At 37.7% G+C, this 24,489-nt stretch overlaps 1 protein-coding gene across 3 annotated transcripts in view; it reads left to right on the top strand.

The window, feature by feature from the left end:
- LOC134747107 (brain tumor protein) overlaps positions 1–24,489 on the top strand; it is a 429,209-nt gene that overhangs the window by 221,599 nt on the left and 183,121 nt on the right. Inside the window, exon 1 of one of the 3 annotated variants that reach the window (XM_063681683.1) lies at positions 4,044–4,235. The exons of 1 other annotated variant lie outside the window; for it this stretch is intronic. The gene's annotated coding sequence lies outside the window, so the exon portion shown is untranslated. Of the gene's footprint in view, positions 1–4,043; positions 4,236–24,489 lie in introns of those variants that run through there. One more of the 3 variants, XM_063681681.1, reaches the window with a different exon arrangement.

The raw sequence follows: 24,489 nt of genomic DNA, 5'->3' as shown, positions 1-24,489 counted from the left end.
AAAGATTAAGACCCAAAACTACTGATTTACATAATATATTATATAGTTGGGCGAGCAATCTCAACTGTTTTGAATGATTCACGGTTAGTTTCACTAGACTTATATTGACATACAAAAGGTAATCACGGTCCATATCCCGATCTAGCCAAGCAAATCTTGTCAATAGGAACATAGCATTCTTAAAACTATGTGCCTGAGGGTTGATCTGACATATTTCCTGTGTTATTTAAAAAAACATAACAAACCGTCTATGATCTATATGATCCATCGCATTTGTACTATTTCTTATTTTATGATCTTTATTTGAGATAAATATACCACAACTATGTGTCAGTTATTGTGCATTATAGTACATTAGATGTGTACCTGAAACGCTTTCACTGCTTACGTACCTATTTGATGGTCTTCACTAAATGATAGCATGAGAGACTTTACACAAGTATTACGATTCTTATCCGTTATTAGATAATTCTAATGTTAGTATAATAAAAAATCATCCTATCCTGGGAAATCAAAACAGTGGCAGAAAGAAGAACGGAGTGGCGGTTACTCCACCGCCAAGAGCCAGGCTCTTAAGAGTTAGGATGATGATCCTAGAAAACCGTATAGCGTTCCAGGTCGCCTTATGCATTACGGATGCCCTCACGGGTCAGCGACATTTAATCGCTCAATAATTCCTAATTTAAAATTAAAATCAGAACACGTACGTAATTAGCTCACAGTTTATCATAAAGAAGCGGTAAAAGAACTTGCATAACATTATAAAGTTACGGTAGCGTCACAATCAGTGAGCACATACTTTCACCTTGACCCCAAAACGTTATAGTTTACGAGTCACTTTCGTGTTTTAATTAAATGTTACAACTAGGCCGCAGGCAGTCTAGCCGTGGGCGACAAAAAATCGTTAAATTAAACGACATTTATACATTTAAATGCTGCTGAAATGGCTGTCATGAAAATGTTTTTATAATCTTTTCTATTGATTCTATCGACGCTTGGAATATTAAATTCGTTATATTTATTTTGTAGGTACTGTTTTTAATAAAACTAACCAGCGCTTCACCCCACTTTTACTGGATAGAAAATGACGATACAACTTCAAATGATAAGTATTTATAGGCGCTATATTATCATTTTAGCTGGAACAAATGTCTAAAAATAAAATAATAACCGGTCAAGTGCTATAACTCGCGCACCGAGGGTTCTAACATTTAATTTTCTCATCTAGGCAACTATAATCGAAAGACTTTTGACCAGAAGGATACTAAGCGTAATTGTGTACAGCACCATCTATCGGCAAATTAGCAAACTAATTTGCGCGACCTGTATGTATGTTGGGTATTTCAGGGATATTTTTTTATCATGTTAACCGATTTTTACAATTTTTATTTTAATTGAAAGGTATTTTTAGTGTAACCTTATGTTTCAAGTATAAAAACACACCCGCATAGGGGCTTAAATTGCGAATTAAATTAGAACATGTTTTTTGATAATTAAAAATTTTTTTCAAGATAGAGGTGTGATTATATTTTTCCTGTTATATTTATGATAATGTTAATATTATGTAAAAATTTCACAATTTTTCGTTGGTAAACTTCGGAGATAAGAGGGGGGAAAGTGGTAATTTTTTTTTCACATTTTCCTTCATATAAAACTCACTTTTCACTATTAAAAAAAAAAATTTTAATTTTAAGTAGTAAGTTTAGTTCAATTCGAGCTCTTTCAAATGATATCCCACTCGACATTGAAATTTTGCCACCTCTTTATATTGGGCATTTTCCATAATTAATAAAAAATTCAATAAATAAAAAACACTCCCAATATGTCTGGATTAGCGTTGTTCATAACTTCCAAATTTCAAATCTATAGCTTCAGTAGTTCTCGAGATATTTAGCAATGTGACAGACAGACAGACGGACGGACGGACAAACTCGCACCTCGCACCATAAGGGTTCCTTTTGTACCTTTTTAGTACGGAACCCTAAAAGCAGTATTTTCGTTCATAATTTTATCAAAAGGATGCGTTGGTGCTGTGACAGCCCTGCAGGTAAAGGGCTCATTTTTTTAAAATGTAAATGTACCTCACTCACACAGCGTCGCCGACCGTGACATTCAGGTATCAAGACACAGGATGTCCGAAATCGTTAAGACATTAGGATCGGGAGCTTCGGGAGTCTTGAATTTAAAGACGAAACGGACGCTTTCATTTTTTTCAATTATAATGTACCTATTTAGATTTCTTCATTCAGATGAACTGGTGTTAAACAAGTAAGTACCTAATCGTAGATTCATTGTTAGGTAGGTATATTGTAAATTCTTTTATACCTACCTATCCACTGTTAATTCCAAGGGCCTGAGACTCTTTGATAGAGAAAGATAGTCTTATTGCGATTCCTATAAGAGGAAAGAGATAATACTGCCATGCTTTGTCCTTATCACCGACCAGGTGGCATCATAGGTACGAGGCGATGGCGAAATACCGAAATTTATAAGAGTGAAAGAGAAAAAATCCTAATATGCTGCCCAAATTTTATATGAATATTCTTTCCCTTATCCCCGGTCGCTCGGTGGCGCGTCTATAACTACTTGTATATACTATGTCTATGGTTAATTCTGTTTCCTCTACTGATAAATGTTTTTTTTTCTAAAGTGCTTGTACTGTACATATCTTAAAAGAATGTGTGTGTGTGTGTGTGAAAAGTTTTAATACCTACATAATATTAATGTCAAGATCCTGTGTTTATGTCTCAAATATCTAGTATTTGAGACATAAACACATAGGTACATGAAATACTAAAATATATCTAAGAGGTACCTATAACAAAGTGTAATGTAGCAATCGATTTTTCTTTTTAAACTCCAGCTCAAAAAAATGCACAAAAAGCGGTTTATTTTTCACAAAGGAAACATGAGCACGGCCCTTGAACATGAAAGAAAAAGTCATATTTCCTCAAAAACCCATGGCTATCTAAGGAAATGCGATTCTTTACATCGGACGCCATGAGAAGTTCGGGTATTAGTCACTGTCAGTCGTGACTCGTGAGGGAATGAGAGGTCATTATTCGGGCTATCTGTGGCGTCATTTCACTGTACAAAGACGCAAATGATTAGCTGGGGCTACGAAATGATATTTTCCGCCATATTTTGTTGGTATCTTTAGGTATTCAAAGAAGAGTGATTTCTGACGAATTATAGCTAACAGCGAGTTTAGTAAATAATTGTATCGGCTCTTACATTAACGTCACTAATAATGTTCATCAGCTTTGTTTGAGTTGACTTTCCATGACTCCAATAGGTTTAGCAAAGTCAACATATTTAAATGACAATTTAAATGTGATAGCTACATATATTCTCGATTCCGAAAAGCATTGCTGACTTATTTATGCGCATTTTGACGGAACAAACGTCCAAAATATACTGTCGCCATTCGCCAGGAGATATATTGCCTTACAACTTCTGCACTGCGAAATTGTACACAAACAAAAACTGCGGCACGAACGAACACAGGACTCATTGTGGCCTTGTTGCACAGAAATAACGCGTCCTTTTCTGCTCCCATTTATTTTTATTTAGAAATAGTCCGCCTTGTCGCTCCGAACGCCACTGTAATTACGACTCAAGAAATTAACGAGACTGTCATAGTTATTCTTAAACTTTTGCATTGGGGTCGACTTTAGAAATTTAAATCTTAACAGATGATTTGTTTTGTGTGACGCGCATCTTTTTATATCAGTGCCCGTGGCAATGACCGGGCGCGAGTTCATGGTCGTCTAAATCGCGCGTTTTAAACGATCCAACCGCGTATGTTGAGCATCGAACGTACTTAGCCGCTGAATGGAAACTGAATTTCCACTGCGTATCGGCATTCAATATCTAGAGAAGCGGCAGTCATATATCTGACGAATGCACCGGCTTTATCCACCCTATAGTTAGTCGAAAATAAATACACGGTTGCCGGGGCGCGGGTGTCCGTGTGTATATGTGTGCGTCGGTCGGTGGTTGTCGGTTGGGCAGGGGCTGGCACCCCTACACGGGCACGCACGCACACAGCGGCGGCGGGGCGAGAGGGCGCTAGCCGCCGCTCGCCGCACTCAGTCTCGCCCCGACCAGCGTATGGGCTGTTTGCCCGTTTGATCGACGCGCTCGAAAAATAAAACTAGTTTGTTCCTAAGCGACGTTACCCCAGTGTTATAGACAAAAAACTGTTAGTGTACGTGTTGTTTTTATGGTGAACGGTTGGTATCCCTTTTGAAGTGTTTTTAACGTGCACATGTTCTTTGTTTACGTCTCTAGATATATTAATACACACATGTTTTTTCTAAGGGTTTTTAACGGGTAGTCCGCGTATGAATCATGGCGTTAGTCGTAATAAGTCGTTTCTATTTCCAGGATAATACCATTGGGATTGATTCGAAGCCGTTGACTTGTGGAACAAAGACTTAGTTTGTCGAAAGGTGAACGCTCTTTCGAGCCTTTTGTCAGGTACATTTGGTGTCGTACCATACCGTACAGCTGGGTACATACCTATCTAATTAGCCTGAATAGCCGATCAGTTCTCGTATGGCTAAATTATCTCTGCATCTGCGAGAATCGTGAGTTTGTAGGTCAGTGACCCCGTTAGGCTAGGTTACTTTTTATAATGCTTGCGTAATATATTAGTTAACTTGCATTTCCATCTGTTAACTTTTGCTTGACATTTTGACAGCCTTTCTTGACTCAGTAATGTTTTACTACCTACCTTCACATTCGATCTTAACAGCCAAAATGACTGTTACATTTCGGCATTCAAATTACATATTTCAAATCTATGAGGCCGTTGCTACAAATAGATATCTACATTAAGGTACCTACAGACAGGCACGTTCAATTGGTAAATATTTCAAATAGGTAACTAATGTTTTTAATTCACTTCAGTCATTGTGACATACCTAAACGTTTTAAAATGAACCATTATGCTTGTCAACATGTTACAGAGTAAATAAGAGGATAATATTTACAGGATGTACTCGTATTTGCACTGATTAACAAATTATTCTTTGTAAATATTGTGTCAATGGACCTAACACGGACAATAGGTATTTTTTGAATGTTGACACTGTCAGATGTCAATGATAACATGTCAAATTGCCATAAAATTGGATTAGAGGCGATTTTAACGCCCTAAGTTCACATAGCTAGAGTTACTTACATATGAAATTATCGCTTAGACATCGTGTAGGCATAACCTATGGTAGATTAGCTCTATTGTCAGTGGGCAACCACGTGACTAGGTATATATAGTTGGTCAAACCAAATTGTCAGTAAATGAGAAGAAAAAAACTATACTCATCCTTTTCTTTTGGGTGCTATTACTACAGAATACAGAATACTATAATATATAATATATGTACTAGTGTGAGATAATATGATTCTCTCCGTCTATGTTTAAAATGAGACAGTCCTTTGACAAACTATATAGGCATGCTACACCACATACCTACATGTCTATTATTTACACTACCTACATTATACCTAGGTAACCTTGCAATCACGAAACTAAAATGGCTATCTCATAGAAATCGTTGAGATTGTATTCGCCGAAATGCTTATCGTAGTTATAAGTAGGTGCAGTCGCCATCAGATAGACAGATATATCGGAGCGGCCGAGGTGCTCAAAAATATCTGAACGCACTACTTAACGCCTTGACAATAAAGGCGTGTTCAGGTATTTGTGAGGACCTTTGCCGCTCCGATATATCTAATAGTGACTGTACCTACAGTAAATGCATAACAATAATCGCTTATCTACGTTTTTACAAGGCAGGTACCTGCCCTACCTAGTATAGTCAGACCAAACAACATTCTAGGTACCTTATACATATATCTAGGTAAGTCTTTAGGAAATAAGTGTGCCTACAGAGCAAACTAAACTTATTATTGGGCCCCATCTAATAATTGTTACCTCCACCCTCATTTTAAGACAGCTCTGGTACCAAAGTTGGTTTGTTTACCCTATATTTTCATACATTGACCGATTCAAACATAGGTACCTACATCTTGTAGTCAAAATGATTTCTAAATGTCATTTTGTTTTAATTCGTGTGTGCATTTCTCTCATACCTACTGCTAAATGCTAATGCTAAAAAATGCGGCCAAGTGCGAGTCGGGTTCCGTACCATTACGCAAAAAACGGCAAAAAAATCGCGTTTGTTGTATGGGAACCCCACTTAAATATTTATTTTATTCTGTTTTTAGTATTTGTTGTTATAGCGGGAACAGGAATACCTCATCTGTGAAAATTTCAACTGTCTAGCTATCACGGTTCATGAGACACAGCCTGGTGACAGACAGAAGGACAGTGGTCTTAGTAGGATCCCGTTTTTACCCTTTGGGCGCGGAACCCTAAAAATTACAGCATTTTGACATCAAAATGTAAGTTGAAATGTTTGAATTTGTTATCTCGCCATTCATGGGAACCTGGACTTGACACCGTACAATGTCACCCGATTACTGACCTTACATTGAATTAAATTGATACTGCCACCGTACACCGTATTTAAGTATAAGGTTTTATTTAAGTACCTACTTATTTGTTTGTTATTATCGTTATTGCTACTTATTGAAGGTGCAGCCGCGACAACTATTTACCATATTAAGAGGCCGTAGTCGATTTTGGAGCAAAAATTTTAAATTGATAGATTTAGTCGTTGAAATTATACACGTTTTGTTACGTAATATCTAAATAACAAGTATTGGTTTCTATTAGCACGTTTTCTCATCTTGCCTTTTAATAATGAGGTCGCGAGCGTGCATCACCGGTAATATATGAAGAGAAGGGGCAGTTTTTAAAAATTCATCAAAAAATTATGGTGGTAAATTATACAAATTGATGTATACGAATAGTTTCAGCAAATGTTGTAGATTGTTCAAGTATCCAAATTACGTTGAAATTAAGTCGATTTTCAGAGAAATTGTAACTTGTTTTGAAGTAATTTCTGGAGAAAATTGAATTCGTTTAACTTTCATTTCCTCGAACTCTAAGTCATATAACAAAAATGTAATCTGATAAAAATCCAGTACAGAATATGTGTAATAGAAATTTACCATTTTTAGCAGTCCAAACTTTACGAAATGTATAAATAAGAGCGACAAAATCAGTGCTTTACGCGCGTTTACCTAAACGTCCTTCAGAAAAAAAATCATTACTAATTTAGTGAGTCTGTTTAAAAAAAATTGATCTGATAAAAGGCAAGATAAGAAGACTTGCTAATAGAAACCAGTACTTGTTATTTCAATTTGGTAACAAAAGGTGTACAATTTCATCGACGAAATCTATCAATTTTACATTTTTGCGACTAAAATCGACACCGGGCTCTTAAATTATTTAAAAAACCGGACAAGTGCGAGTCGGAATCGCCCACCGAGGGTTCCGTACTTTTCATTATTTGTTCTTATAGCGGCACTCCTGGACCCTGTACTCTCTCGTAGTTTTCAACTTGATATTCACTATAATATTTATAAATAATAAAACTTATCTATTTCATTTATTTTCTTTTTGACTTAAAATTTCTATCACCATTCGTCTTGTTCTATCCCTATAATGCCTCATATGTTTACCTAATTTGTTTGCTACTTTACTAGTCGAACTAAACCCATTTCTCAAAGTTCATATATTTAATATAACCAATGATTGTATTTCATTAGTAATACTACGTCCCGAGAACCTAAGAAAATCGGGCGAAAAAAATATTCTTTCGTAAATCCTAATTAAATACTAAGTCTTATCCGTAAAGAGGGTGAAAGTAGCTCACCTTATTACATATAACACTAAGATGAGTCGTATCCCGAACGTGACTCATGACTCACAATACTCTAGTCCATTCGGAATACTGCGCTTATATATTCTCTTCGTGTTTTCTTATTATTTGTAACAAAGGAAAACCTACCCTTATCTGTTAATGAAACTTGCCAACAGAATATATTTATCATGTGCAGTTTCGTGACTTCATTCCATGGCCTAGCCCCACTGGTGCGTAGCGATGCGTCGCATTGTTTCATTTCTTTTCGTACAATAAAGTGTTCACTTACTTACTTACTTTTTTTTATGACATGCCCAATTAAATGCGTTGCGACGACGCGGTGCAACGCACCAGAACAACTTTAGCTACGCTGTAACTGCTGTAAGGGCGAAGGGTCGTAGAGTTAAAACCGAAACATACCTTAAAAGAAATAGTTTTTTTTTAACTAGAACTGTAACAGTAAAAAGTTTACTTCTCTAAGGGGTACGGAACCCTTCGTGCGCGAGTCCGACTTTCACTTGGCCCGTTTTTACACAGTATAAAGTATTTATCTTCCACTGTGATAGTACATGCCATCAGTTTCATAATTTGTATCTACCTACTCGGTTCTAATATGAGTTTGGCATCCTTATACATATTAACGCGTTCTGATTTGGAGGTCGATTCCAATTTAACTATATGTTAAGGTTCAGAACCAATTTTGATATGACCTTGACAATCGTCTTCGTGATTGGTGCGCGCATCTCACGCACGATCTTCACTTCATTTCGCATGCATCAATCAGGGTGAGGTGAGCGATCTTCAAGGTCGTAACAAAGGAAATTAAATCATTAACAATTAAATTTTAATCGGGCTCCTGAGCATTATTAGGGCCAGTTAGTGCAGGGACTGTAGGGAGACATATCCTTTCTGCACTAAAATTATAGACCGCGAGCCAGGCACAAATTTTGTCAGTCATCGTCTCCCGGACGAAAACTTGTATAGCGGTTAACAGCTATGTATGATGAACCCTCGTGAACGTCAGCTGCCGCTCCGTTGGTGGGTTGAGGAATGGCAGCCACCGAAACGCGTAACACGGTCTTTCCACCGCGATACAACCGGCTGACGATTTTGTTTATTCACAATAGCATCTAAACTATCATCTGACAAAGTATCAAGCGGGAGGCGATCACTAAACTTTTTTCATAGACTTTATTTGCTGCCATTCCTCAACCCACCAACGGAGCGGCAGCTGACGTTCACGAGGGTTCATCATACATAGCCGTTAACCATTGCTTACCCTATTGTGATTAACTGTCTTTTCAAATCACGGTACTGGTTATTTATACTATGTTGCCAAGCAGTGCAGTCATCTATCTTGTTAATAATGTATTGTGTTCAACACCTGTATACCTGAATGTGTTATAATTGATTATTGGCAAGTCTTGTGTTCCCCATTATCCTAGATACCATGACATTGCGATATTGCCCGGGAGAACGTGGAATTGCCGGAACGTGGTTTATTTCAATTTCTTTAGTCTGATGATTAGGCAAAAATATATTTCTGATAAGTGTCATTTTATTAGTAGTAAATAAAAATAATGGGGCAAAGGTACAAGGTTCAATTATCGACAGGAGCGTAGCCTAGATGACAATCGTCAACGTCAATTGAAAACATTTCCTCAACTGTGCGTTTTTTCAGAAACTTCCTGCGTCACAGCTATAGTATGAATTATCTCAGATAATGTTTTCGGGCTCGGCCCCTAATCTGTTAAACAAAAGGTATTGTTTCCATTATGCAGTGGTTACACTGCTTACTGCTAATAGCCCAAACATAAGTAACGGGAACAAGCCCGTTTAAAAAGCAAGTTTACCATCCTATATATATGGTTCAAATTCATGAAACAGCCCATTCGGAGAACACGTTTTGTTATATCTCCAAAGAAAATACCACACTGATTGTTCTCTGAATGAGCTGTCACATAAATTTGAACCTTAATTCTATCACGATAGTTGTTTTGTAAGCGACATGGTTGCTTTTGCATTGGCACTTGCTGAAGACCGCTCTTAAAAGAAACAAAGGCTTTTGTTTAACAGATTAGGACCCGAGCCCGAAAAAATCATCTGAGATAATTCATACTATAAACTGTGGAATGAACTGTCGCCCGCGGTATTACCTGACCGATACCTACGACCTTCAAACCTTCAAGTAAGAGCGTACTCTCCTCTTAAAGGCCGGCAAAGCACTTGCAACTCCTCTGGTGTTGTAAGTGTACATGGGCGACGGCAAAGAGGATAATAATATAATCGGATAGAGCGGTACTGTCATAGTACATTTTGTAGCCACAGTAAATTCACTGCTGTCTATCGACACACGATTAAAACTAAAAATAAAAATATCAAAAAATGTATTTATAATTTATATATGGATAAATGTTTTTTTATTTTTTTATTTGCATTAATTATTTTTATATTATTTTGACCCATGTTCTTTCACTGAAATGCGTTAAAATTGTTAAACAACAAACGAAACCCTCAACGCCATCTATCCGAGAGTAGGCCATAGGTAGTGGCGTCATCTGATCGAGAATCAAATTTTCTTGATTTTCGAGGCACGTTTTTTCCTTAGACTGTAATCTGTATCCATCTATTACGGAGTTATATCTATCTTTGGAGACGGTAATGGCTTACCATCGTGTCGTCTGCTCGTTTGCGTCCTATATCATAAAAACATTTAAAAGTAAATGTATGTATATGACCACGTGACGTTTCGTTCGCATTGGTCACTCCGATAGATTGCGTCCTATATCATAAAAGCATTTAAAAGTAAATGTATGGATATGAGTTATGGCCACGTGACGTTTCGTTCGCATTTGTCACACCAATAGATTGTTTACTTATCGATTGGCATTTACGATTAACCACTATCACCTTAGCTATGCCCTCTGTTCTCTTGTTTAATTAAAAAATAATTTAGTTGAGATTTTTCTCTCATAACCATTTTATATCGGTGGATGGCTCTAAGAAATATTTTTAATTTGCAACTTATTTACTAAAGGTATTTTTAGAGAGGCGGTTGCTTTTCTACAATTCTACGTTGTTGTTGCGGTTTTAAATGACGGAATTTTCCTAAACATTGTGGAATTGCGATAACAGACACTTATAATACATTCAAAACCCGATATAAACCGGCGTCATCACAATTGACTGTAACTACCGAAAACAACGGTCAACTTAATGAAGCGAACACATTCCCATGACATGTCAAACGTAAACTGACAGTCATGTCATTTATGGGGGTGCCGTTAAACCACATCCCGGCTGCAATTAAGGGTAATCATCCAATTTGTGAGGGTCCGTCGTCATGGTTACGGGCGCAAATGTCAGGGCTAGCCCCTTGAAAGGGCTTTTAAGCAGTGACTAGGACAGGACACACTCCGACACACAAAACAGGTTTTTCAAAGAGGGCTACTCCAACCTGCTGGTGTACAAACGCGATGTTTTTACTATATTTATGTAATAGACCTGTGCACACCGGACGCGTGTGCATGGACGTGCACGTGCGCGTTATAATATACAGATACTTATGACAGATAGCACCGCTTGCGTGACGTGTGCGTGCACGGCGCCAACATTTTAACGCATGTGGATGTCTACGCACACGCTGCCGGTGTGCCGTTGCCCTCAAAACCGCCTAGTGCGCAAAAGGTCACATACTAGACTAACATAACAAGACTAGCATGAATCGCCTGAAGTTACTATAAAACTAAAATTATCAGAATGCTACAATACGAATACAAATATTCTTTATTGCTCACTAACATGAAAGAGAACATGACATACAAATTAAGCACTTAAACGGGTAGACAACAGGCGGTCTTATCGCTAAAGAGCGATCTCTTCTAGACAACCAAAGATTAAGATTATACAAAGCTCAAATATCCATCTAAATTCTAAAACACTGACCGCCAAACGTCGAATGATGCGCATGGCTACAGCCCAATATGAACCTTCGTGCATTCTGACAAGGTTCACAATAACGCACTGCGCATGATAGGCGTGGCGGTCAAAGAAGGACGTCGCGTTAGAGGATCAATGGTAAATTAATTGACGATAAATCATCTTCAGACAAAGACCACTTCGTCAACTGTTAAACAGGCCGTTTGTAATTGCATCCTTGTAATTATGTCTAATGACAACAAAAAAAGTTGTGGAATTGCGATAAAATTTTACACAATTTAAAAAGTGCGTTCTTTTACATTTTACACGTAATAAATTTCAAAGAAAGACCCTTACGCACGACGCGTGACCCGAGCAGAGTTGGAGCGTGACTGAAGCGAGTTGAATAAATTGAAAATTTATAGCAACTAACTCCCACCAATGCAATCAGGACATCGAAATAAATATCGTTTTCATCACACCCGCTCAGTAAATGTGGAATTGCACGCAGGCTTAGCGGGAACTATAGAAAAAGCGTTTTCCCTAGTGAGTTATGAAGTTTCTAATATTATAATTAACAGTTCTTTGTCTTTATACTTCATTTTTGTATCGCAAGTGTGATGAAAAACATTGTGTGTAAATCGGGGCGTAATAACATTGCAAACTCGAGTCTATAAATCGCTCCGGCAAGTCGTCGCGATTTAACTATACTCTCGTTTGTAAAAATGTAAAATTTATAGATTTAGTCGTTGAAATTATACATGTTTTGTTACGTAATATCTAAATAACAAGTATTGGTTTCTATTAGCACGTCTTCTCATCTTGCCTTTTAATAATGAGGTCGCGAGCGTGCGTCACCGGTAATATATGAAGAGATGGGGCAGTTTTTAAAAATTCATCAAAAAATTATGGTGGTAAATTATACAAATTGATGTATAAGAATAGTTTCAGCGGATGATGTAGATTGTTTAGGTATCAAAATTACGTTGAAATTAAGTCCATTTTCAGAGAAATTGTCACTGGAGAAAATTGAATTCGTTTAACTTTCATTTCCTCGAACTCTAAGTCATATAATAAAAATGTAATCTGATAAAGGTCAAGTACAGAATATGTGTCATAGAAATTTACCATTTTTAGCAGTCCAAACTTTACGCAATTTACAAATAAGAGCGACAAAATCAGTGCTTTACGCGCGTTTACCTAAACGTCCATCAGAAAAAAAAACATTACTTATTTAGTGAGTCTGTTTAAAAAAAAATAATCTGATAAAAGGCAAGATAAGAAGACGTGCTAATAGAAACCAGTACTTGTTGTTTCATTAAGGTAACAAAAGGTGTACAATTTCACCGACTAAATCTATCAATTTTACATTTTTGTGACTATAATCGACACCGGCCTCTTAACTTACGCCCCATGTTGCACAATGTACTACTCGTATTGTATAAATTTAAAGTACAGAAGACACACAAAAAAACATTTTTGACTGCTCAAGGCGCGTAGCGAATTCAACGACCATGACCATACATTTAGCTCGTCACCCGCGCACGCTAAAATCGATGAATTTGGATATTAGTTATACATCAAAACCGCATTGCAACAAGTAGTTACTATGATACTCTAAAAAAAGACATACATATGTACACTATCTTCACACTTCATTTCATTACCAATTAATACACCTTCGCTCTCATTAAGACAGCATATCGCTAATTGCACCTGTCATGTACATTTCTTCATTAACGTAAGATGCACTAGCAATTACGTCTCGCAATGGGAACGGAGTCCCCTTCATTTGTTACATAACCCATACATACAATCATGGGAGACCTTTAGACCTTTGTTACTAAGGTGTTACTAAAATACCTTACTAAGTGCAAACAACTCGAACTCATTGTCAAACCAGTTTAAGCGCGCTCTCTGATTACCTACATTTATTATGGCTCTCAAGACCATGGTTACACTGGCTCGAAGAAGACCTAGACTCTCTTATGCTCGCCAATACTTGGTATGTTTACATTCTAATTGCAAAAAGGTCATATCCACTGCAAATTTGTATACGGTTACGTCGTTTTAGAAAGGAAAATTACAGGTGTTGTCTTGCAGAGGTCACGGTATGCTGGGTAGACGAATTCTCAGCGTTATCATATAGTCATTGGCCGTAAGATTCTCCCTTTTTTCATTGTTAAGAGACCGGAACGGGCACGCAAGTCGGTTCTCATGCCGCGTTTGGTTTGCGTTAGTCATAGACTGGCCTCTGGGTAGTCACTGGCGTCAAGTCAAGGTCGGATTTAGTTGAGTAGGTATGGATTGAATAATAACACTTCAGTGTTCATGCGGGTGAATTCAATCAGTACCAATTTTGTGTAAAAAGTACAAAGTTAAGGTCTTATCTGTCTTCATTTTATTATACTATATAAAAACCTAAAACCCCTTACCTATATATTTCTTAAGCAGTCAGTTTATTAGTTGTATAACTATAATTGTATTAACTACACATCTGTTTTTAAGATGACGACATCCAACGCTGAATTGTCAAATTGAATTATATGACGCATTTCGTTCAATACGAATATTTCATTTTACGACACGTGCGCTTACACAGCGAACTACGTAGGCGAACAACACGCAAACGCGATACGAAGAGATGCGGCGCGGCGCGGGGTGAATCAATCTATGATACATATAGAAGCGTAAGACGCTGCGTTAGTAACGATGGGGAAGACGCACAGACGATTGTTTAGTTTTACTCCTAAAGAGCTTTAGCCATAGAAGTGTTATGAGTCACTATATCCACGGAATAAGTAATAGTATTATCATCCCAAACTAAGCAAAGCTTGTACTATGGGTGCTAGGATGCATACAAAACAGCCATGACTCAGGGACAAATATCTGTGTTCATCACACAAATAAATGCCCTTACCGGAATTCGAACCCAGGACCAACGGCTTAATAGGCAGGGTCACTACCTACTAGGCCAGACCGGTCGTCAATTAAAATATAATTGTATATTTATAATGTAAAACATTGCTGTTCGCCAATTTTACTTTTGTATGTCGAAAAAGGTAGGCATACATTTTGACTAATTAAGACATGCTGAGCATTGAATATGTTTATCTCGAAATTGCTTAACAACTCCATTGCACTTAGGTAATTTAATAACTAAACTTGCAAAATATACTATGTAATAAAAATTTAATTTACACAGTAATGACAACGATGCGCAGTACGGCAACCAAGCGAAAAATACTAATAAAATTATTACTAAAGAAATATTATACAGGATTATAGATATGATCTGCGTTGCACAATGAATGCCAGTAGCGTGTAAACGGATCTTAGAAATGAGAAATATTTCTTAACTATGCGAACTACCTTCACTGGTTAACCTTGCTGGTGTAAGGTAGTTTCCTTGTGAACTGTTCCGCCATTTATATCGCGAAGTTATTGAGCCATACGGAGGTTAAATACATAGCTGATAACATAAAACTGCGTATTTGTGTCTTTTACTCTTTTAACCTTTCATATGTGTGTGGTGGTCAAAAATCGTGGGTTCAAAAATATAGAGCAAAAAAAATGTGTAAAAAAAGATGACTAAAAATTCGGTCAGGATCCTTATCATCACAGACATTAAGAGGTTAAGGCGTAAAAAGGGGGAAGGGACTTGGCAATTTTAAGTGTATACGTCGGCGATAGCGAGACGAGCTCAACTCCTTTTTAGTTACCCAAGTTGCAAAGCTGCATAGCTGCAAAGTTGCATAGCAACTAGGCAAACTGTTCTATTCTATTACTAAGACTCCACTGTCCGTCTGTCCGTCCGCGCGTCTGTCACCAGGCTGTATCTCATGATTCTCATGAACCGTGATAGCTAGACAGTTGAAATTTTCAGATGATGTATTTCTGTTGTCGCTATAACAACAAATACTAAAATGTACGGAACCCTCGGTGGGCGTGTCCGACTCGCACTTGTCCTGTTTTTTTTAAAGGAATGGCCGAAGTCTGCACAATTTCGTCTCTGTCGCGAGGCTAGACTATATTTTTTCTGATTTGTTAGGAGTGATTCGGCCAATAACTAAAGCAGTTACCCTACTGGTTTTTACGATAAAAACGCCAAAACTATTGCTAGAAAGTATCAGGAACTATAGAACTCTTTTGCATGTTAATACAACCAATAAAAACGTGATCTGCTAGATTTTGATATTCTAACTTACGTCACGAGCCAGACATCACAAAGCCAGCGCTTGGCATGCCGCGCAACGATTGTGTATTACGAATTCCAAGAAGGCGAGTATGTGCGATGTCGGCTCGTGTGTCCGATTGAATGACATTGCCTAGATTGCTAGTTCTAACGTGTCAAATGGTTATTATTCTGCACTTCTTCTGACCTTTATGTATTGAGACATGCACTTGATGCACTCAAAATCACCACCATCCTTTTTCAGTTACACGAACGTCTGTGAAATCTAACATGCCATTGATAATCGTTTGCCCTTGTCTGTCATTTGGACATTTATTTATTTAGGCTTTATTGCAAAAAAGAAAAACTTACAGTACAAAAGGCGGACTTAATGCCATGAGGCATTCTCTACCAGTCAACCTTTCGGCAAGGCAGAGAGATTGTGGGCGGTGCCACTTTAACAACAACAACAAAATATAATAACATACCATACATACACACATATATAAGTATGTATGTACATACTTATATAACTTATAATATATACATAAATAAAGACAAAACCACACACAACACAGACTAATTAATTGTCAAAACATATAGAATTTGTACATACATTAAAGAATCTTTCATTCTGCTAGCAAAGAATTCTGCTGCCTTAGATTCCATAGACAAACGCGCTAGGAAGCTTATTGGAGATGCGGGATTAGTAGAGGCTAGACTGCAGAGCCTTGAACACCGTAGAAAGGTAGCTTGTTTATCGGTGTACTACAGGATACATTTCGGGGAGTGTGCGATGGGATTACATAATTTAATCCCCCCATCTCGATTCTGTCACCGTGGGACTAGACGCGGACTTGCGTTTCACCCTTACGTCGTTACTCTGCCACTGATTCGTACTAAGCGCTATGCATCCAGCTTTATCATACGAACGGCTAAGGAGTGGAATTCACTTCCTGCAAATATATTCCCAGTCCACTATAACTTGGATCTTTTTAAATCAAGAGTGAATAGACATCTTTTAGGTAAGCATGATCCATCCTAGACTGCATCGGCACTTACCATCAGGTGAGATTGCGGTCAAGTGCTTGCCTTTTTGTAATAAAAAAAAAAAAAAAAGAAAGCACGTAAAGATTTTTTAAATGCAAACGTATTACCCATGACCTATCGACTGATTTTAGTAACCTGTGCTCTAAAAGAACACCCAGATCTTTAACACTTTGACTGAACCTTATTGGAGTGCCGTCAAAACTTACTGGTGTTACTGCGGCCAAGTCTATTCTTGCTGTCTGGAACTACCGATAACAATGGCCTGGCACTTTGAAGAATTTACAGAAAGGCCAAACTTTTCGGACCACTGCTGAATATGTGAAAGGTCCAGGTTAAGTTTGTCAATGCAAATCTGAAGGTAGGTCACGGAACACTGGTCGTAGACAATCTTTTTCTTAAATGACAGCTGATTCAACGCGACAGACAGACAAGTTCACAATGTACTGATTTTGTACAAGCCATCCCACACAATGTTTTAAGTCTTTCAGAAGAAAGATGTAACTACAATTTTGAATATATTTATTTTACAAAAAAGATAAAATTAGACATCGTATTCATTTGAGTATAAGAGAGAGTATAGTATTAGGTGATGAGCACTTAAATACATGAAGATTCAATACTCGTGCATTAAGAATTTATATCGTCGTAACCAAGTCTTAATTTCAAGAGAACTTGGTTGGCACTTGTCTCGTTTCATTTACAATATTGATACTTCATGCATTTAGATGATGCATGTGCTAAATGTGCACCCCCAGCGATACTTTACATCGGACTTAGCGAAATTCGCAAGCGTATGTCATTGGAGCGTGGAATCGTGGATACCCAAGCGTTTGGGAAACTCCGTTCATCATTGCGTAATATAATAATTTCAATGGTCGATATTTGACTGTTACACAATAAGGGGAACTTGCTTGTTTTCGTGAATAATAAATTATATAAATACTTAATGAGGAAAATTTCCGTGACTTTGTTTACCCAAAGCTAAGAAAGAAGGTGCGTTGTGTGTGCGCTTGGACGTGGCCGTGGGTCGCTTGGACACCGACATCGTTTCTTATAGACTATCTTGAAATGGTGACCGTACATATGTAAGGAATACATATGCGCAGTGATATATAATTTGATTCGAACCAATAGTGCTTAATGAAATATGTTATGGGGCGCAGGATTTGATTCATGTATAAGTAATGATCTCTGCGCTTTTAGAAAAAATGATCGTGATTCTCTTTGTATACGTATATTACATTGGCGATATGAATCAGATTGAGATTTGGACGACCAAGCCATAATACCCATAATATTACTAGCAAATGTTTTACACGACAGTGACAAACGCTCTGCGCCTTTGCCGACGCAACGAGGACAAGTGATTAGGTTGTATTTTGTAACCGCGACGCTAAATTGATTCCAGTCTGTTGCGATTGTAAGCGGACGAAGGCCTTTCAATGAGTTAGCTTAGAAAGGATTAAGTACCTTAGTACACAAAAGGACTTAAGCCCTATCTACAGTTTTAGTATTACCCAACACGCCATGGTAGCGGCGGAAATGCCGCGAACACATGCGTAGTTAAAATACTAAACAGTTTCTAGTTCGAACTCGGCATGGACATAGGCATTATTAACGTATCCAGCTGAGGTCAATGGCACTGCTTAACAAATATCCTCATGGAAATTGCCTTTGTATATTGTTTTTGTCGGCCTGAACCGCGTGTCGCGTGTTTTTTCCTTTTGATTCAACGCTCAAATATTTTTAAGGGGTCAGTTGCAAACATCCATAAGCATACACTTACATAAGTGTGCACTTCCTATTAGACTCGTACAATTTTTGGTATTATACCTACCTACTATATTCTGTTTTTTTATTCCGTAGACTAAAATGACATTTTTTGTGGTACTAAGAAATGTCATCTCTTACACATGAAACGTCATTTTAGTCTACGGAATAAAAAAACAAACCTTAGTTACCTATGTAGGACTCACAAAAAATCATTGATCACACACCGCCGCATCGGAATAGTGGCGTCGAAAGTGTGAACAGACTTGCTAATTCTGTAAGACTACTGCGATAAATAGGTAATTTATTTACGTCAAAGGAAGTTGTTAAACTCCTGGCCAGTGCTCTTATCAACATATTGAATGTATAATTAGTATATTGAGCGGAAAACATAAACCTGCCTCTATTTAGCAGAACAAAGTTCACGTTAGTTTTCGGTTTACTATGACATAGTAGTTTGTCAAATGATCATATAATATTTGATAGCTGGAAACGGCAATTCATTAGAATCACTTGATAATTTCATTCCGTCGTTAATATCATTTAACACACATCCATCATACAGTCAATTTATATTTATAAGGGCAGAGCGATGCGGGCAAACCCTTTTAACGGTTATTTTACTACTGCGTAAAATATATTTAGAGGCATAACTTTATATCCTAACGTTTCGTAACTAAGCACGCCTACGTAACATTCGAAACACTATTCGATTGATTACTTTATAACTTGTTTCCCAGACAGATGTCTCTACTACTTTGAATGTATCAATCCTACCTTATACAAAGCGCAATAACCTTAGAGGGTATAACCAAACGGAGTAGCCATTAACAGGCGTTCCCCTCTGTCGAAAATAGTCTGCCGATGGTCATACACAATGTATGGACTTACGTTTATCTGACATGGCTATTTTGACGTTACGTAACTTACGTATACATTTGACGTTCCCCTCCCCCGCAACAACTGGCAGACTTTTGTACAGCAAATTACAGACAAGGCGTCTCTTTTGGTTATATCCTCCAAGGATGAAGACTGCACTACAGATGAAGACCGCACCTTGAATTCGTCTTACAGACTCAATGTAAGTGTAGGTTGAAAGACTCGAGAGCGCTGGAGCGGCACGACTAAATTTCGGTACAGAAGTGTAATACATAGGTACCTACTGTGCGCAAATAGGTCGAATGCTAATCTAAGCCAGTAATATAGTGATTTATGATTGTGCATGGAGGTTAAGCATATAAAGGTCACAGTTACTCTAGTTCATTCTGGCACTCGAGTTTCCTGCAAGCAAGTTAATATGAACCGCTTTGCTCATAACACAACGCGGTAAGGTACCGGCAATTCCTATCGCTTTTTTAAGTGCACACGTGAAAAACCAATCTTACTGCGACCAGCTTAATATGTAAAGACATCGTGATCAGAGATCGCACTCACTAGTTCGTCTGAGCGCTCAGGCGTTGTTAATGCGCAGTGTTGACGACCGCGTCCGAAGGCCGGCCAATCGGTCAGAGACACAAATGTCACGGCCGTACGCGGTACGACAGGAAAAAAACCGCGTCACAAATGAAAAAAACGTGACTCACTTACCACACGAACCGAATTAGCGAAGCATATTTAAGTATATATATTGGCTTAAGGTCGATTCACTTTGAATTATCCTTACGATAAATATCTACGGATTATAAAAAAACATGTCATCGAACACCTTTATCCATGTGATAAAATAAGTGTCACTTTTTAGCACCACGCGATTGAAAGAGACAGATACTGTTATTATCACGCTGTCTCGTAGACAAATACGACCATCATATCCGTACTGTGGCGTCTGTGATACTGGTAGGTATTATCACATACACGCTGGGCGTGAGATTTTCGCTCGCTTCTCTAGTGTTTACACTATTGACAACCCTGATTGACCTTCTGCTACATAGGTGTCTTTATTTAGACAGTGAGACTTCTGTACAACACTGACAACATTTCCATCTTCACCACTTAGATGGTTGGCAGTCCTCAACTGTGCCCTTTGGAAACTTCCTGCCACGCACAGCTACTGTGGAATGAACTGTTGGCCGCGGTATTTTCGGACCGATTTGACCTTCAAAAAAAGAGTATCTTACGCTGCGTCTTACGTAAGTGAACAACTCGCGAACGCGCATCGAAGCGACGCGGCGCGGCGCGGCGGGCCCACGGCGTTCGCAACGAGATGCCCACGTAGGATACTTCTATAGGCATCAAAGGATTGATTCACCCCGCGCCGCATCGCTTCGCTTCGCGTTCGCGTGTTGTTCGCCTACGTAATACGCTGCGTTAGAGGCCGGCAACGCACTCGCAATCCCTCTTGGCGTTTAAGGTTAACGGCAATTGCTTACCATACGCTTCTCTGCTTTTTTGTCTCCTATATCATAAAATAACTGTCTATGATTCTTAATGAAATACTAACCAACCACGTCGAAACTACAAGATTTGTACGGAACCCTAAAATAATGTAACGTGACTCACAGCCACACGATTCAAATTATCGAACCATATTTATATATTTTCGCATAAAGCCGTTTAATTAGGTTCAAATAGGCAGTCTCGACGACCTTGCGAAGAGAATGGCAATGACATTGGCTTCGTTTCAAGTCGGGAAACGGAAGAGCGTTCTTGTGCTATTTAATGTGTCACTATTCTGTTTGTGACGGTTTCAAACAAAAGGGATTGTTGTTGGTAGTCAACAAGGCGTTCAGTGCCATTACGAGGTGTTAGCCATATAGTAGTTTTATATTTAATTGTTACTCGTTAATATCACACTGAAACTAGACTATTTTTGCAAGGGCAGACTCCTGTAGTGTTGGGACGTTGAATGAAACTATTTATTTGATGAAGTATAGGTTTATGGTGTCTATAATGAACTTACATTAATAGTAAGAGCAAATAGTATCGGTTTACACGAGTGAGGGGAAGGAGTAGCTCACACAACACTCCATGCAATACCTTACTAGGTTTAAGTTGGCTCGATAGAAAAAAATCATGAAAACATGTCTAATTTTGATTTAATTTCGTCAAAATAAAACGTGCATTTACACATAGGTATTAGGTGTGTCATCTGCAACACGCATCAAAATGAAAAACATAAGTGATTGCGAGAAAAATAAATTGATTCCTATAAATTAATTTTCATAAATTGATTCAATTCACGAAAGCTGGCGCATACTTTATATCAGAATTTCGTACAGTATTATCTCGCACCAGCTCTTATGAAAGTTATGAAACTTATACATCTTGTAAAATCTACTATCCCAGTTGCCAGTGCCAATTGAATACTCGTCGTAGTCGTAACCGACAGGCCAATTCGAGTTTTAGTTATTAGATCTCTTTCCAATATGATACTGATCTGTCAGTGTCAAAAGTGACATTTGTGCCATTTTCAACCAAAAGGGTACTTATTGTCGGTTGTCAATAAGGCGCTATTTCCATATAGCTTCAATTCGAAATCAACCTTATCGACAAGCGACAATATGGTACCTTTTGGTTGAAAACGTCACATTTGACACTGACAGATCAGTATTATATCGGAAACAGATCGAAGGACTTTCGGTTCGAGCGCCATCTTGATATTTAGACTCGTGATTAATTGCTTTGTTTTTTGCTCATTAATATTGTTTAAAGTGTAATATCGATAGCTTATTACACATACAGTAAACTAGCAAAGAGCATTAATATTGAAGCGCGTTTAACCGCCATTTTGAAGTCAACGGCCGGTAGTCCACGTGCTTCTTGTAAAGTCCAGCTATCGCTTTACAAGAGATAATAAAATCACCGTAATACACTGTCTTGTACTAACCGTACAATTTGAGTCGTATTTAAAGCACCTAAAGACCTTGATACTGGCGATATAGTTCCACTGGATGAATGAACCGATCGAATAACTAAAACTCGAATTGGCCTACGAATTCTTTGAAGCGCCAGCATTGTGCTATTCAAACTCGTAAAGTGAAATAATAACTCCGGATCGACGCTTTACGACTGTCAAAATCGTATTTCTAATAATAAAACGTCTCAATTTAGGAAGCTAATGTTTTATGAAAAGCATAAAGAGGTATAAAGCATTTTTTAGGTTGCTCATGCGTTGTTGGTTGATTGCTTATTACTTATTACTGCGTATTACTGGATATTAGTGATAATGTAGGCTTAGCACAGGAGCGCCGCAACAGCATCTTACCCGCGAGATAGACAACCCAATTCTAAATGTATTCATTAGAGAAGGACGGGTAGTCTATCTCGAAATTGACAGATCCAGCGGTGATCTCACATATAAAGAAATTGTAAACCTAATAGAAACCTATTAGAAACAGGTATATACTCGTACATACGTTTGATGTGAAGCCTCATTCGCTACTATTGATATACTTACTAAAAATCAGCGTCATGGCTTGCCGTGGCATTATGCTGAGTGAGGATCTTGTTTAGCATCTAGTTTGTGTTGTTTGTGTTTTTCAATGTATTGTCCAATGTTATGTTATGATGCTAAATAAATGTATTTTCTTTCTTTCTTAACTAAAAATATAATCAAAATATAGTAATTACCTACCTTCATATCGCTTCCAGTTTCTTCACCTATCACTTTGCACGTAATAAGAATGTCTTGAACTGTGTATTAATTATTCATTTATTTTTGTTTCAGGTAAGTTCCACATTACTGAATGAATGAAATAGAGAGGATAGAGGGAACTATTGATATTTAAGAGAAACATGATTATAACATCTGTATCTGGAAATTCTGGACACCATGAACAAGTTTTATAAACGTGTCAGCGAAGGCAAGTAAATAACAATGTTTGTCAAGTTATACAAAATTCCGTGTCTCAATCAAAGATGTTATTTATTTGTGACGACTTTTAAAATATACCATTCTTGCAAAACTACGGAGGCTATAGGTTGTATCTAAATTATTTTCGTTCTCTTCAATTATGTAAATACAACATACGGGAGTCTAGACGTCGCATGTGTCATATTCGGTAATTATTTTTTATCTGAACACGATAACCTGATGAACTTAACACGTATAACATTATTAACATTAAATAAAAGATAAGATTATTTTTAAGAATGACAATGACCGCAAGGGAATTAATATTTTGCTCTGACTAAAATATTTGCGAGGAAATTGACGTGTTCCCTGATGTATTAATTAATATTATAAATGTAATGTGCTAATGTTAGCTGCAATGTTAATTTTCCTCGTGATCGAGATGTATACTTTAGGTATTCAATTTCTCTATTTACCCGTACCTATTGTTACAATTAAATTCATCGCGCGTATGTTTTATGTATTTATGATCCTACTAACTAAAACGAATTTTATGAACGAGTTTTCTCATTCCGCAAAAGTCTCAAAACAAATATGTACAAAGGGTACAATTTGTACCTGTTTTCTTTTTTCAAACAGAAATAACGCGATTTCATTTTGCCGACAGGTGTCCACTGCTTGTCGTCTTTCGATTAAATTGAGACGGTCAACCTTGTTGATATCACGTAACAGCTATTTGTTTCACAAGAGGGCAAAGTTGTTGTTTAATTCCTCGTGCTAATATTGATAGCCGAGCATGCGAAAAATTACAAAATTGAACCATGAGCGTAGCGAGCGGTTCGAAAAGTGGAATCTTGAGCGTTGCGAGGGTTACAATATTGCCACCGAGTGAAACAATATTTTTCACCACACCAACGCGAATAAAATACTAACCGCACCTACTGTACACATCCAAATGAACGTTATTAAATATTTATCATTCAAAATCATCACATAATGTACACTTG

Source organism: Cydia strobilella, chromosome 14 (genome assembly GCF_947568885.1).
Source record: "Cydia strobilella chromosome 14, ilCydStro3.1, whole genome shotgun sequence".
Taxonomy (NCBI): domain Eukaryota; kingdom Metazoa; phylum Arthropoda; class Insecta; order Lepidoptera; family Tortricidae; genus Cydia; species Cydia strobilella.
The sequence above is the reverse complement of the archived record's forward strand: the minus strand, read 5'-3'. Positions and strand labels throughout refer to the sequence as shown.